The sequence below is a fragment of the Ahaetulla prasina genome, chromosome 7 (genome assembly GCF_028640845.1).
Source record: "Ahaetulla prasina isolate Xishuangbanna chromosome 7, ASM2864084v1, whole genome shotgun sequence".
Classification (NCBI taxonomy): Eukaryota; Metazoa; Chordata; class Lepidosauria; order Squamata; family Colubridae; genus Ahaetulla; species Ahaetulla prasina.
Window position 1 is genome coordinate 86867565 of NC_080545.1, and position 9862 is coordinate 86877426.

Genomic DNA, 9862 nt, shown 5'->3' on the forward strand with positions numbered 1-9862 from the left:
TGTGTGTGTGTGTGTGTGTGTGTGTGTGTGTGTGTGTGTGTAAGGAAATAACGCCTAAATTGTTTTAAACCTCCCTCCCTCCCCCCAGCTCCTTGCGGAAGATCTCCCCTCCTTGCAAAAGTCATCTAAATGTTAAAATAAAAATATGGTCACTTTCTCGTGCTGACATGGTGCCGTAACGTGTAAATTCAAACAACTGGCAGATAAAATATGGAGTCGCTTAAGACAGCTCTCAAAGGGCCAAGTGGCTTTGTTGAATGAGAAAAAACCCCATCTTTTTGTTCAGTTCGATCGGGCGGACAAATCTTTGCTCAGATAATTTTCTCACGTGCAAAAATCGGAAGGAGTCTAGACCAGGGGTCTCCAACCTTGTCAACTTTAAGCCTTAAAGTTGACAAGGTTGGAGGCCCCTGGTCTAGGGGCACCTTTTCAGACTGACAATTTTTATTCAAGGGCATAAGCTTACAGGGACTACAGCTCCCTTAAAGTCCTTAGGGGACTTTCATTATCATTTGGCCCCACCCACTATCTTTGGGAAGGGAGGGGAAGGCCGGAATCCACCATTTGAATTGAATTGGGTAAGGCCAATCTAGAGAAAAGGAGGACTATGTCAGAATATTCATGAACTGGAATAGGGCATAGTAACAAATAGGCATCGCAACAGATCAGCAAATGGGAACTGTTTGGAAACTGAAACAGTATTTGACTGAAACAGCAAGGAGCCTGTGTTTGCCTGTACTCTCTACCACATTGGAAGAATCAGTCATTGATATTGTATAATTATTTTCATGTGTTCTGTTATATATAAAGAGAAGTGAATGAATCCTGCTGTGTGTGCTTTCTGGATTCGATTGCTGCAACAAACTCTGACAGACTAGGAGTGACATGATAGCAGTGTTCCAGTATTTAACGGGCTGCCACAAAGAAGAGGGAGTCAAGCTATTCTCCAAAGCACCAGGAGGCAGGACAAGAAACAATGGATGGAAACTACTCAAGGAGAGAAGCAACTTAGAACTAAGGAGAAATTTCCTGATAGTCAGAACAATTAATGAGTGGAACAACTTGCCTGCAGAAGTTGTGGGTGCTCCATCGCTGGAGGTTTTTAAGAAAAGACTGGACAGTCACTTGTCTGAAATGTTATAGGGTCTCCTGCTTGAGCAGGGGGTTGGACGAGAAGACAACAACTCTGTTGTTCGCTATTCTGTATGGACAACAGAGCAGGACAGTCTTAACCGGAGTGTGCAGTAAGGATGTGTTCTGTTTCTGACCAATGGGAAATGTAGAATTATTGCCTCCTCTGATATTGAAGCTATAAAGGCAATCTATCTAAGCCAATCTAAGAAGAGACTGGACAATCAATCTAAGAAGAGACTGGGCAGCCACTTGGTATGCTTGAGCCGGGGCTTGGACTAGAAGGCCTCCAACTCTATTCTGATTCTGATTTTCTATTGAGAGCATGATTCATTCTTTGAAACAATTGGATGGATCTATCGCTTTCATTCAAATAGTAAAACTAATTGGTAGATTGTTGTTATTTCAATATTTTGGGCTTTCCTACTTAGTCCCATTTTCTGGGATTTTTGACTGTAGAGAAAAATAAGAAATTATAGTGCCATAGGATGCAAGAAGTGCAAGAACACAAAGAAAGGGTCTACCCTGGACTTCCTGCAGTCTTCAATAGGTCCTGGTGCGTCTTATTTATCGCTAGGCAATGCTTCTGAGCAACCTAGTGAAATTGCCTCTCACGCCTTCTGTTAAGTTCGGGAATTAACGAGGCTGGAGACCAGGGTAGTGACAACAGCTCTTTAATATATGGTGAACCCAGCAACCAGGCTGGGGAAAAACCTCTCCTTATATACAGTCTAACCGGCGGCTTCAACCAATCAGCAACGTGCTTGTTTCCCGCCAAAATATTTAAAGATACATTACACTCCTTCCCTCCCAGAAAACACTTTACCCCTATTTACATGATATTTACATATTATTTTTCAACGTAATCACGCAAATAGACTGGGCGTCTCCTGACTCTTTCGGACCTGCGCAGTTCATTCCCTGGGAGTGGGTCGAGCTGACCGGAGGGGCTGTTTGCTCCTCTCAGCTCCTCCTCTAGGCCATCCGGCCCTGGATTATTTGCAGAGTCGTCCCTGCTGTTTTCTAATGGAACCTGTTGGCGTCGCTGGACCTCCCGGAACTCAGATAAGTCCTGCGATTTTCCCGGGTTTGAGTCAGCTGTGGATTCAAACATTGTATAGTCAGGGCCTGTTTCGTCTAGATCGGATTGTTCGGCTATGCGTTTTCGTATTTGGTCTATGTGGCGCCTCCATACTCGGCCAAGTATGATTTTGGACCTGTTATATTTAATATTTGTCCTGCTACCCAGATTGGGCCTTCACCATAGTTATGTGCCCACACTTGGTCGCCTATTTCCATCCCTCTAGTTTTTTCAAGTCCCCCCTTGTAATCCTCCGGTGTATAGTTTGGATTTAACCGGTCTAGTGGGCACCTGAGCTTTCGGCCCATTAATAATTCTGCTGGGCTTCTGCCGGTTGTGACACAGGGGGTTCTGTGTTGGACGGCCAGGAAAACATCGATTTTTGTTTGCCAGTCGCCTGGCTTGATTCTGGACAATGCCTCTTTTGCGCTCCGGACGGAACGCTCTGCAAGGCCATTCGTCGCAGGGTGGAAAGGCGCCGAGAGGGCATGTCGGATGCCCTCTTCTGCCAAGTATTCCTCAAACTGGGTTGCCGTGAATTGCGGGCCATTATCGGAAACTAGTGTGTCGGGCAACCCATGGGTTACAAATAGGTGCCTGAGAACTGAGATCACGGCCTCGGCTGTCATGGATCTCATGAGAATGATTTCCAGCCATTTGGAGTAGGCATCGACTACTACCAGGAAGGTTTGGCCGTGGAAGGGGCCGCAAAATCAATGTGGATTCTCGACCAGGGCCCTTGGGGTCTCTCCCATTCCCGAACCGGGGCCGTTGGGGTAGCGGTCTGACTCTGGCAGGCCTGGCATTTCGCTACCGTTTCAGCAATTTCCGAGTCCATTAAGGGCCACCACACATAGCTTCTCGCTAGACCCTTCATCCTTACGATCCCTGGGTGACCCTCGTGGAGGAGATCCAACACCCTTTTCCTCAATTTCTCTGGGATCACCACTCGATCCCCCCATAGCAGGCACCCCCCTTGAGCCGAAAGTTCCCCACGCTTTACAAACTCTTTAAAACGCCGCCGCGCAGCGGGCCACCCTCTTTGTACCCAACCAAGTACAGTTCTCAAAATAATGTCCCGGTATGTCGCCCTAGCCACCTCCTTAGACGTGACTGGGCCAGAGTCCAGAGAGTCTATTAACAGTACGGGCGTCCCCGGAGTGGGGTCCTCGATCGCCCCTGGTAGTGGGCATCTGCTTAATGCGTCCGCATGTCCCAATTCTTTTCCTGGGCGATGCCGCAGGTTGTAGGAGTAGGCGGCCAAAAAGATAGTCCATCGGGTCAATCGGGGCGAAAGTGCCACAGGCGTTGGGCGGTCGCCAGCCAGTAACCCTAACAATGGTCTATGGTCTGTAACAATTTCAAAGTTTCTACCAAAAACATATTCGTGAAACTTTTTTACCCCTGACACTATAGCTAGAGCTTCCTTATCTAACTGACTATAGTTCCTCTCTGTCGAGGACATCGTTCTGGAGTAGAAGGCTATTGGGGCTTCTGTGCCATTTGGAAGCCTGTGGCTGAGCACAGCCCCCACTCCGTAAGGGGAAGCATCGCAAACTAATACCAATGGCATTGTGCTATGATACTGAATTAGTAAGCTATCGCTCGAGAGTAGGTTTTTTACTGCTTCGAAAGCCCTAGCTTCCGTCTTTCCCCAAGACCAAGCAGTATTCTTTCCCAGTAACTTATGTAGCGGCTCGGCGACGGTTGCCTTATTTTTCAAAAGACGCGTAAAGTTCACTAGACCCAGGAATGCCTGTAGCTCTGTTTTGTTTTTGGGCGGTGGAGCCTTTCTTATTGCCTTGACCTTGCTCTCAGTGGGTGGATTCCTTCCTTGTCTATTCTGTAACCCAAGAACTCTACGGATTCTACCCCTATTTGGCATTTGTTCACTTTAACCTTTAGACCGGCTGACCGGAAAATGCCCAGAACTTTTCTCAATCGTTCCCCAATTCTTCTAAATTTTCGCTGATACCAATACATCATCGAAATAGGGACTACCCCGGAGCCCTTGCAGAAGTCGCTCCATTAAATTTTGAAATAGACCAGGAGCCACACTCACCCCAAACTGTAACCGGGTACACTTGAAAGCACCTCTGTGAGTCACAATTGTCTGGGCTTCGGCTGTGTTGGCGTCTACGGGCAGTTGTTGATAGGCTTGGGCCAAATCTAATTTGGCAAAACGTGCCCTTGCCCCAGCGAGTGCAGCAAGTGTTGCACCACGGGGACCGGGTAGGCGCTTTTTTGCAAGGCTTTGTTTAACGTTGCCTTGTAATCAGCGCAGATTCTAACTGACCCATCTGGTTTCACTGGGGTGACGATTGGCGTCTCCCACTTTGCATGATCGACTGGCACCAGTATCCCCTGACTGATGAGCTTGTCTATCTCCCTGTCGATCTTGGGTTTAAGGGCAAAAGGGACCCTCCTTGCTTTTAACCATATGGGGGCTACCTGGGGGTCTAAATTAAAGGAAATAGGGGTCCCCTTGTACTTGCCCAGGCAGTCCTTGAACACATCTTCGAATTCGTCCATGAGTGTGTCTTTTAGGTTAAAGTCACTTCTGTAGATGCCAGTCACTCCCATGCCCAATGCACGGAACCAGTCCAGTCCCAACAAACTTGGCAGGGTCCCCTCGACTATCGTGATGGGCAGGGTCTTCTTGTGTGGTCCGTACTCGACGCGGACGGAGGTGGTCCCTCGAACAGGGATGCGATTCCCTTGGTAGTCGTGAACTCGTAGCCGCTGTGTTTGCAGTTTGCGTTTGGCGATTCTCGGCAAAGCTTTCGCAAAAGTGTCCCAGGACATGATTGTGATCGCTGACCCGGTGTCCACTTCTAGTCGGCACGGCACTCCTTCGATTTTCGGTTTAGTGAAGATTTTCTTCTCGACGCGGGTTGCTGCACGGCCTATTATCACGGTCGTTCGATTTGAATTCGCGCCCTTTTTGTTTTGACCAATCGCGGGTCGCCTTGCCGATCCTGCGCTCTGATTGGTTGGTTTGAATTTTCGGCGGGAAGGTTGGGGTGCTCGACAGACTTGAGCCAGGTGCCCCTTCTTCTCGCACCGCCGACATGTAGCGTCCTTGAACTTGCATCGTTGACGCTGGTGTTGCCCTCCGCAACTTCCGCATTCATCCCGGTCTTCTTTGCCCCTTCTCTCGGTGAGGCAAACTCCTTCCTCATCCTCGCCGTCTGATTCGGTCTGGATTTCTTCATTGTGGACCGGGGTTGATTTCGCGCTCGCCATTGGTGTGAGCGGCTTTTGTAGGGTTTCCGCCGCTTGGGTGGACATCTCATGAGCTCTGGCTTCGTCCAGAGCGTTTGCCAGCGTTAGATTGCTTTTGATAGCAGCCGCCCGCAAACGAATGTCTCTGACCCCACGGATGAGTTGCTCTAACAGCTCCTCATCCAAGTCTCGGTACCCACAATCTTTGGAGGCTTTTCTCAGGGCGGCCATGTAATCGCTGATGGATTCGCCCTCTTGCTGTCTGCGCTCTCCAAATTCAAAACGCCGTACGTATTTAGACGGTGTTGGCGCGAAATGGTTCTTCAATAGATTTTGCAGAGTTTGCCACGATACCGATTGTACCGGTGTTGGCTCTGCCAGGGCTTCCGCGATGTCGATGACCTCGGGACCGCAGTGGCTCAGGAAATACGCCCTTTTGCGGTTGTCTGGAACTCCTTGCAGTTCGTTAGCCTCGAGGAAACTCTCGAAACGGGTCATGTACGTTCCCCATTTCTCCCTGGATGGGTCAAACGGCGCGGGCGGAGTGTAGCTGGCCATCTCCGCGTTTCTGCCCTGAGTTTGCTGGGTTCGGTTCTTCCGTGCGTTCAGCCCGTTCCTGGTGCTCTTTAGCCTCGAGATCCCACCTTCGTCGCCAGTGTTAAGTTCGGGAATTAACGAGGCTGGAGACCAGGGTAGTGACAACAGCTCTTTAATATATGGTGAACCCAGCAACCAGGCTGGGGAAAAACCTCTCCTTATATACAGTCTAACCGGCGGCTTCAACCAATCAGCAACGTGCTTGTTTCCCGCCAAAATATTTAAAGATACATTACACCTTCCTAATATCCCATTTCTTATCTCAAGGATCTTGTACTCTGAGTTGGAGTAAATCTTGGTCTCCAGAATTTGATCTTTGAGAAGAAAATGTGGATCACCAGAATCTCTGGGCAGAAGATCTCCAGAATCTTATCTCTCGGTAGAAGATCTTGGTATCCAGAATCTGATCTCTGGTTGAAGACCTTGGTCTCCAGAATTTGATGCCTGGGGTAGAAGGTCTTGGTTGGCAGAATCTGATCTCCAAGCAAAAGCTATTTCTGTCATTATAATCAACAGATGCAATTATTTCTAAAATAGAGATGTGTTTCCTTTCCTGTTTTCAGGAAGACAATGGGTTAGAAAGACTGGGCAGGAGTCCCCTCCTGCTGGAGGAGTGTCACAGGGCACTAGAAAGGAGCTTACATTCCAGAGGCTCCAATTATACCATGGCAGAAAGTCAGAGATGATATTCAACTGATTTGCACTGGTTCTCATGAACTGTTGGCGGAAATTTGGTCAAGGTTGCCGAACTGGTACCAATGGCCGGCTGGCCATGCCCCAAGCTGTTCCCTCAATTACCACTCACTCTCCCCGCCCACCATGTTCATCGCTGCCATGTTCTTCGTGCATGCGCTTCCCATTGCCTTCCAAGTCCAATGGGATGCGCATGTGTGAAGAACATGGCGGTGACAGCAGCAGGTTTTTCCGTGACCTCTGGTACTCTTCGGTGGCCTGCGGCCAGCCATCATCTCTTTGAAGCGGCTGACTGGGAGCTGCCAAAAACTCTGATCAGCTTGCCTTCCGGACTCTGGACCAGCAGCCGTGGAAGGTAAGTAGCCCAAACAAAGAGTAGTGGTGGGGGAGGAAGCAGGGCTAGGGCCGGGGCTGTTAAAGGAGGGGAAATGGGGGTGACTGGCGAAGGGAGGGCAGGGGTAGATAGGTGGAAATGTTGTGGTCCGCCAGCAGCCTGTGGAGCTGGTAACGAAATTGGACAGCAATGAGGCTGAAGTGAGGCCAGAGCCATTCTGGGAGTGAGGTGCAGACTCCAGAGCCTCTAGAGACTGATAGTAGAGGAACTATCAGTCTCTGAGGAACAGGAGAAGCCTGTTCCTAATGCATGCATGAGAAGAGCTGCCAGAAGGCAAGAGCAGCTCAAGCAAAAAGGACAACTTGGGAGTAGGGCCAAGAGATGATTGGCCCCTCCGATAAGGCTTAAAATAGACCAGTAACGGTGTTTGAGCTTTGCCGGAAAACAATGTTGGTAGCTTCGTCTTCTGCTTCGTCTACGTCTTGCATTTATTTTTGTGACTTCTGAACATTTGCCAAGAAAGGCCTTTCGCAGTTTGCCTAATTGGACCAAGGTTTGTGATAGGGCTGAGGAATTTTTTGGGGGAAGAATTTGTTTTACTTTGAGTTGAACGATGCTGGGAATGAAGTAATTCTCAGCTGTTCGAATAAAGTTTGTTTGCTTTTTCACAGACTGAGTTTCCTACTACCTACTTGGGCCTGGGTTCCCAAAATTTTCCTACCTTTTCCTGTGAGCGGGGCTAGGTGGGAGGGGGTCATGTGACTGAGCGGGTGTGGCCATGAGTGACGTCAAGTTAGCCATTCCCATTCAGTCATATGACACCCCCCCCAACAATGCACACTGAACCAGTAGCAAAATGTTTTGAATCCACTACTGCAGAGAGTGCCACGCAGTTATATTTCCCACCGTCAACTTTGGCAAGTAGGAGCAGAAATAGATGTTAAAAAAAGGTTTTCACTGGGGTAAAAATCTTCATCTTCCATCAATCTTCTTTTGCAAGCCTAGAGTCAACACGACTAGTTCCCTCTCCCCTTACCCACTGAATTGAATGGGGGGGGAGGGAGGGAGGGAGGGAGGGAAAACATTACTACACCAAAAGAGAAGTTAGGTCAATCTTAACACCCATAGAGATACTCACAGACAGGCAGAAGGCTTTAGACCTGGAAGGCAATTCACCATTTTTCACACATACACCTCCATTTAATCTCCATTAGCAGTGCACACTGTAAGCTTCTTTTTTTAAAAAAACAAACAAACAAACCCAATCTGAATTAGCATGCTACGCTTTCCTTTTTATAAAGCTAATTTGGAACCCAGTCTCATGCAATAATTAAATTTTCAAGTTAAAATGGAACCGAAAGTCAAAAACAAAACAAAATAACTTGATTGCAATGAAAGCACTCAGACAGAATTAAAAAAAAAATTCATTCAACATGTAGTATTGGCAAAACACATCAACCACTAATTCCAGAAAGCAAGCATCTCATCTAGTCTTTTCTGGAGAAGAGCTTTGGAGCTACAACCAATAGGAGACTGGTTTCTCAATATAATCAGCCTATTGTTGCTATTCATATAATAACAGTAACAGAGTTGGAAGGGACCTTGGAGGTCATCTAGTCCAGGGGTCTCCAACCTTGGCAACTTTAAGCCTGGAGGACTTCAACTCCCAGAATACCCCAGCCAGCAAAGCTGTCTGGGGAATTCTGGGAGTTGAAGTCCACCAGGCTTAAAGTTGCCAAGGTTGGGGACCCCTGATCTAGTCCAACCCTCTGCTCACACAGGAGACCTGTACTAGGGATTTGAACCGTCGAACCGCTGACCTTTCTGATCGACAAACTCTTAGCCACTGAACCACCTAGCCAGGTGACAGTCCTATCTACTACCATGGTAGCTGGGCACTAATACAGTTAGCCCTTGACTTATGACCTCATGCGAGTGGGACTGCAAACAAGTGTACGCCAGCCCGCCACTCACGTGGCCCGGATGCAAATAGGACATGGCCTGGAAGTGGGCCACGGCCCACAGGTTGGGGACCCTGGTATAGGGTTTCCTGCTTCAGCAGCGGGTTGGACTAGGAGACCTCTAAGGTCCCTTCCAACTCTGTTATTCAGGTACAAACAGCCAGTAAATCTTCCCTGCTGAAAATGGCTTCAAACTTTGTATATAATATACAAATGGATGAAGACTATTGCTTAACACAGTGTAAGCCGCCCTGAGTCTTCGGAGAAGGGTGGGATATAAATTCAAATTAAAAAAAAAACCTCACTCTTTAATCTCTGACGGTTTTACATCACTTTGTACAAGTCAGCTTTTCTTATGCAACTTAATGGTTTTTTGGGGATTGGGGTGGCGGTGGTTTTATTTTTGTTAACATTACAAGCAGAGCACAGAACTAAATCAGGCCTGGAGTAGATCTTTAGAAATGCCTTAACAGGTCAGGACTTCAGGTGAGACTTTGGAGCAACCATATAACTCCCTCTCTGGTTTGCCTTCTTTACAGAACTTCTTCTGCATCCCTCTCACCTCCTTTGTGCCTCCGCTCCAGACATGAAGCTTTGATGGCAGCTGTGCCATTTTAAAGTTTTATCTCTACTGTAATTAAGAAATGGAATATTCAGCAATAGTTAAATTTTCACATAGGCCAGCTGTTTCTACAAAGGAATTGCTATTTCAGAAGCACAGGTCCTCCTCCCTCCCCCGTTTCTGCAAAATCTGATGATTGCTTCAGATTTATTTCTTCAGTTTTTATTAAAGGTAAGCTTGTCTGTTCCCATATGTAATTTGTAGTCCTTGATTTTTTT